The sequence below is a fragment of the Electrophorus electricus genome, chromosome 24 (assembly GCF_041902795.1).
Source record: "Electrophorus electricus isolate QZ-2024a chromosome 24, ASM4190279v1, whole genome shotgun sequence".
Classification (NCBI taxonomy): Eukaryota; Metazoa; Chordata; class Actinopteri; order Gymnotiformes; family Gymnotidae; genus Electrophorus; species Electrophorus electricus.
The window spans coordinates 9000212-9006622 of record NC_137520.1 but is presented as its reverse complement, the minus strand read 5'-3'; the positions used below and the strand labels follow the sequence as shown (position 1 = coordinate 9006622).

At 43.0% G+C, this 6411-nt stretch overlaps 1 long non-coding RNA gene across 1 annotated transcript in view; it reads right to left on the bottom strand.

Annotated features, from left to right (window-relative positions):
- Window positions 1-5696: 5696 nt before the first annotated feature.
- Window positions 5697-6411, bottom strand: part of LOC145653558 (uncharacterized) — a 5265-nt gene continuing 4550 nt past the window's right edge. Inside the window, exons 2-3 of the long non-coding RNA XR_014119782.1 lie at window positions 6292-6411; window positions 5697-5951 (exon numbers count right to left, since the gene is read on the bottom strand). The exon at window positions 6292-6411 is cut by the window's right edge and continues 96 nt beyond it. This is a non-coding gene — a long non-coding RNA (uncharacterized LOC145653558). The remainder of the gene's footprint in view (window positions 5952-6291) is intronic.

Sequence of the window (6411 nt, the reverse complement as noted above, 5' to 3'; positions counted from 1 at the left end):
ATAAAAAGTGCATAGGAGCATAGGATGACACACACACACACACACACACACACTTGTCAATACAGTCTATTGCACAGAATCATGATCCCGAGGCAGTATAGCTGGTAGCCATGGAAACAAGATGATATAGTGTTTCTACACTGATCGCTTTTTTCCATCCATGATGTACAGATGTGAGTTTTCTTTGCATCATTAAATATATATATATATATTTTATTGTATTTATTTATTTATTTATTTATTTTGCCTGCACAGCTGATAAAGGACCTCTGTCCGAAACGTTCTGTTTCTCTGGAAACTCTGTGTACTTTACCACAATTTTGAATATCTCTACATCTCTTACTACAGTACATGTAGTTACTCACCTAGAATCTTCTTCAGATTTATATATATATATATATATATATATATATATATATAAACTATGTAATTAGATGGCCATTTAATTCAGTAAATTCAGTAATCTCTGTGATTAACATTACTCTACTGCAGTACTTTGAGTGCAGTGATGTTCATGTGTATGCTGTGTTTTTAAAGAGGCGATAACCAACCCTTTAACAGTGTTCATCCATGTCCTGAAGACCCTTTTCTCTCTCTAACTCACACATGCACCCACCCACCCACCCACACACAAACAGATACACACACACACACGCACACACACACACACACAAACACACACACGCGCGCACACGCACAGGCACACACACACATACACACACGCACACACACACACATGCGCGTGCACGTGCACACGCACACACACACACACACACACACACAAAAGCTGTATTTTCTCTGACTGTGATTGGTGTGAATGAGTGGAAATAGCTCTCTTCAAATGTGTTTGCGGAACACTCTCTCTTTCATATTCTTTTTCTTTACCTCTTTCAGTAATTGAAGATCAGCATATCGAATATTCATATATTATATGCACAATGCATGTGAGCATTGCCTTGTTTTAAGAAACCCTTTTTATCTCCAGTGCACTCATATTTAATACTAAGGAACAACAGCTAATTCTATCTGAAAGATTTTGTAAAATATTTGGCTGGCGCTACCGTACGCCCCCATAAAATTATTCCTTAGTTCTGTTATCATTATCATCTTGGATTCATTAATTCAGCCTTAATTCACATGATTACTAATGCATTTTTTTAGGAAGGTGGATTGTCATTTGTATGTGTATGTGTGCATGTGTGTTCCATTGCTGCCCCTGATTCATCAGTTAGTAGCTAATCAAGCAGGAATGGTTTTAATTACTCTGTTAATTGATAGGAAACAGAAAGGATCTAATTAGGTGTAATAATACAAGCCGCTCCCTGCCATTGCTGAGCTGATGATTTAGCACACTAGCACCACAGCTCAAAGTGGATTGTTCTCAGAAAGATTTACATATGAAAAGCACACATACTCTGTGTGTGTGTGTGTGCATGTGTGTTAGGGAGACATTGAATAGGAAGAAACACAGAAACACAGAGATCAAGTGAGAAGGCGACTGCAATTAACCAGTGGAGGGGGGGAGGATACCATTTATCAGTTAAACTATCCCAGTTCAGCCTCTAGTCTCCCCCTCTTGACACTTCTATTTGGGAGAGTCCATTCGGTAGGGGTGAGCAAACTTCTCTTTAGACCGGATTGCTTGCTCGAAGTTGTGATGCCCGTTTTATGAAGTATTCATTCAGTACTGGGTCTAAAATATGGAAGTCCCTAATCTGAATGAGACAATGCTACATGATTTAAGTGAGGCAATTTTCCACCTATATTTCTGTGATAAAGTGGCTGGGGTAAGGGAACTAGAGCTGAATGAGTACTGTCAGTAAATGTTGCGCATTAGCATGACATGTTGGCTTTAATATTCCTGCATTTTCATGCAGTCCTCGTGGTTACAATCAGTGTCCTCATAAATATTGCTGCTTAGCTGATCTGTCTTTAGCTGTGCACGTTCAAAAAGTTTTTCTTTTGTGATGATTTAACTGACATAGTGTGTATGCGCATGTCTTTATGTGCCGTGTGCATGCATACCAATATTGATAACAGCATCGGTGTATGTGCATGTGTGTGTGAGTATGTGTGATTGAATTCCACATATGTTGCACAGATTTGAAGCTGTCAGATAGGGCATGGAGAACACAAAGAACTATGAGATTCAGAGAGAAATTGAGAGAGAGAGAGAGAGATGAAAGTCTTATCTCCGTGAGCAGAGCCTTCTATCATTTATCTCTGTGCGAAGAGATTGAGCGATGAGGGTAAGATTAGAGAGAAATATTTGGAGTGACAGTAGTGAGGAGGGTGTGAAAGAGAGCGCCTGGCAGATCACACGAGACGGAGAGGGTGCAAGTGGTGGAGGTTAAGGAAGAGCACCAGTGAAAGTGCAGAAACACGGGGTCAGCTCTATTACCGTCAACACGAGACACGCGGCTGCTTCTCCCTCCCTGTCCTGCTTTCTGGGATCGCAACGAATAGCGCTTTGCCAAGTCAAAAAACCAAAACTGACCCATTCGTTTGAGTCATTTTGCTCTGTTATGCCCGTGTTGTAGGCATAAAATAAAGGCTTTTTCCACCCCAAGAAATGGTTCTATTTTTATGTGTAAGACTTTGACGCAGCGCTCCCACCCGCTTGTATGCTGCTGTCATCTGTCCCATGGGTAATTTAGCTTGTGAAATCACACCTTTTCTTCCTCTCCGCTCCTCTTCGATTTCCTGTCCCAGAGGTAGCCAATCACACCAGTGCGTCCTTGGGGGCTGGCCTTGAGGAAGAGGAGGGGAAGGGGGAGTGGTCTTGCTTCCTCTCCACACATTCATCGTCATGGAGATGACCCTTCCCCCTAGTCTGAGGTCAGACACAATGTCCAGCATCCACTAAAACACAAGGTTGTGCCAGGGTGACATAACAACCCTTTTTTTACTGTACCATTTATGTTACAGTACCTTAATTAATATATATATATATATATTAATTAAGGTATATATATATTAGCTGTCAATTTGCATTTGTGAAAAGCTAACAAGAATCATCCTTTCATGAGCACATATCCTTCAAACACGTGGATGGCTAAGCAGAGAAAAGGAAGGCACAGATAATGGATTTCTAGCTCATCTGTGCTGTACACTGTGTCTTCCCATTGCTTTCAGTGTGTGCCTATTTGGCTGCTCTCTGAGCCAACTCTTTGTATGATTTTGTTGTTGTTGTTAGGGGCAGAAAAAGAAGCTTTGGCTATTGCAGATGTGTCGAAATTCTTCATGGTTTTGTTGGTAGAAGCCTCAGAGGTAGCATGGAGTGGATTCAGGTCATGCACACACACACACACACACACACGTACACACACACACACACATACACACACGTAGCTGTGTGTGTGAGAGAGGGGTGTTGTGAACCGAGCCCCATGTGCTAAAATGCCCTCATTTCCTTTTCTATCAGAGTGAATTAAGGCACAAGGGGGGAAAAGGGAAGATTTTCTTACTGATTTTACTGTGGGGATGTAATCATGTTTTTATTCACATTATTGTATTGATCTGAGTTGTGTGTGTGTGCGCGTATTCTGCTTCTACATGCGTGTACATGCACACACACACGCGCATATATATATATATATAATCATTGTGTGTGTGTGTGTTTGTTCATGGGTAATGTGCATGTGCATGAAAGACAGCTAAAGAGAGAAAGGGTTGGACTGGTTAATTCCGAGAGCCTGTGGTGGTTATCACTGAGGAACATGCAGCCGAGAGTGTATGTGCCTTTGTTTCTGGCTGTCTGTATCATAATGAGCTGGGCCTATCTCTACTGCAGTGCATGCTACACCAGCCTGCTGCGGTACAACTCAGCAGTCTGCAGCCTACCCCGATCCTACATACATACATTAGCATTCTGTCTGAAAAAAACACACCCATTCATGTATTCATATGTCACACAGCATATGGCTATCTGTTTCCTAACATACAGTGCATACATTGAAGTTGGTGTGTTATACTATGGCTGGAGTATGAGATATAATCTGCAGCCTAATATAATTAAATCTTACAGATAAACTATATATCACTTACATAAAACATAACATGGTATAATGTATATGTATCATAAGTGTAATGAAGAAATATATTATTAGAAAATAACAATAAAATAGTCATTAATTTCCATTTAATGTTTTATTTTTCTAATTATTTCTAGAGTTCATAGATGAAAAGCTAAAAAGAATTGCTGAAAAACATTAGGAAAAAACATGACAAAGGAAAGCCATGCGGTAAACGTGGCTCTGTTTTAATAACAGTGCGTGTAATAGGCCGGATGATTTGCGCTGGTTCTTTGCTGCTTCCTGGCATATGAGTGGAGGGATGAGGTTAGTGCACAGTGTGCCCCTCACGCGTCCACATGATAAATTAGTTCATGAAAATCACATCAAAGTCACGGTTGATAGTGAGATGAAATGAGGGGGAGGTCATGGGGTCGGCAGGGCTCGGGGGGGGGGGGGGGGGGGGCAGAGAGAGAGAGAGATGGAGAGAGAGAGATGGAGAGAGAGAGAGAGAGAGAGAGAGAAAGTAATTAACTGAACCATTGAATTAGAAGCCAGGCGGCATGTCCAGAAACAATAGTACCGCATGAGTAGTGCAGTTAATATATACATCATATTGGTTTAATTTTCAATTCAACTCCTTCAAGAGATGAATAAAAGCTGCCTCCATCAGCAGCATATATTTTGGGTCTTTCTCGAGAGATCGCACACTTTTCCACATTTGGTGGGAGCACCATGGCATGGTCACTGACACGAGCCTCACCGAGTGCACGCACCATTGCTATCCTTCCGATCCGTCTCGGACCAGCTGGCCGGAACACGCCGGAACGCAGAGCTTCACCAGAGACATGTCTCTCTCTCCCTCCCCCCTTCATTTTGTCACTCTTTTCTTCTCTCGATCTTTATTCCTATCCTTCTTCTTTCCAGTTTGGTTTCAGGCGGCAGTGAAGCTTCACCTCTCTCCGTTTGTGAACAGCGCCCGCTCGGAGTCCGGCAGCAGTGCTTGCTAAATGGGTGTTTTTACTGCAATTCTTCCCTGCGTCTCGCCGTATGATTGTGTTAATAATTCAACGCGCTGCAGACTGCTATGGAAAATGATTATACACTCCTGTTCTTTTTTTACCCCGCAGCTTTGAAGGACAGTGGGTCCAATTAAGGGCCACACCTCCCCTCCTCCCCCACCTCTTTTATTAATTCTAGTGGCGACAGATGAGGAAGCCGAAGTCCACGGTCTGCTGGCAGGCTGTGAAGTTATCAGCGCAAAGCAGGCCTCTGCTTTCACATGCCTGAATTACTCTGCAGCGCAGCCAAAATAGCTCCGGCTGAATAAAGAAATTACCTCCTGTAACAGGGAGGAGCATCGGCTGGGAACACACACACACACACACACACACAAATGCGCACCCTTAGACATGCCCACACATAAGTATGCACAAATGCACCCATCTCTAAATAACTGGGTGCAAGAAACTCACTATTCCACTCTCTCACACCAGCTATATGGCGTTTTTGTGCTCTGCACGGAGCACAAAACATACCTTATACACACAGAGGGCTTCCAGCTACCAGTCATTTAGAGATATAAAAGTGCAGATGACTAAACACTCTCACTGTGTCACCCCGATGCGAGAAGATCACGCAACAAAGAAATGTCAAGTTCATTGATTTAATAAAGGTGATTAACTCAATTAAGCAAATGAGCTACGCCCCAATAACTAGTGTGTTGCCCCTTTACGCAGGGTTGGATCAGTGACACACTCCTCTACCTACACAGAGAAGAAGGGCAGACATTATTTCCTTTTCATTTCTTCTCATAAACAAATGAGGGGGCAGAGTGTCCGCAGAGGTGTGAGATGGCCATCAGCAGCACATCTGAGCGGTCCACCCAACCGAACTGTCCATCACCCTCCGACGCTCCAGACAGCATCCGCATGGCTCCTGTGCACGTCGAAACAAGCAATAAGTGCCATGGTGCGCTTCACGTTACGCATCCAGGAATGGCAAAAGTGCCCATTTTAGAATATGCCACACGTGGCCGGTCATACCTGTCATGGTCATGCATAACACTTCAGTCAAATGAAATGACTCAACATTTTCAGGCTAATATTTGTTTGTTATTTTGGGTTGCCTACAGGCATCTAACTGCCTGTCAAACACACAAACACACACACATACACACACACACACAGACACGGTCGTATGAAATGTTGAGTCATTTCGTTTGACTGAAGCGTGAGGCATTACAGTGACAGGTAGGCATTATTCCAGACCTCAATACCTCACATTCCTTCAGTGGCAGCTGTTGTTGGACACGCCCGTCCCCACGTGAGACCTGAGCGCACTCTTTTCTAAAGTCTCAGTAATTGCCCTTTTGCTTCACTTGTTTACTCCCCTCTGC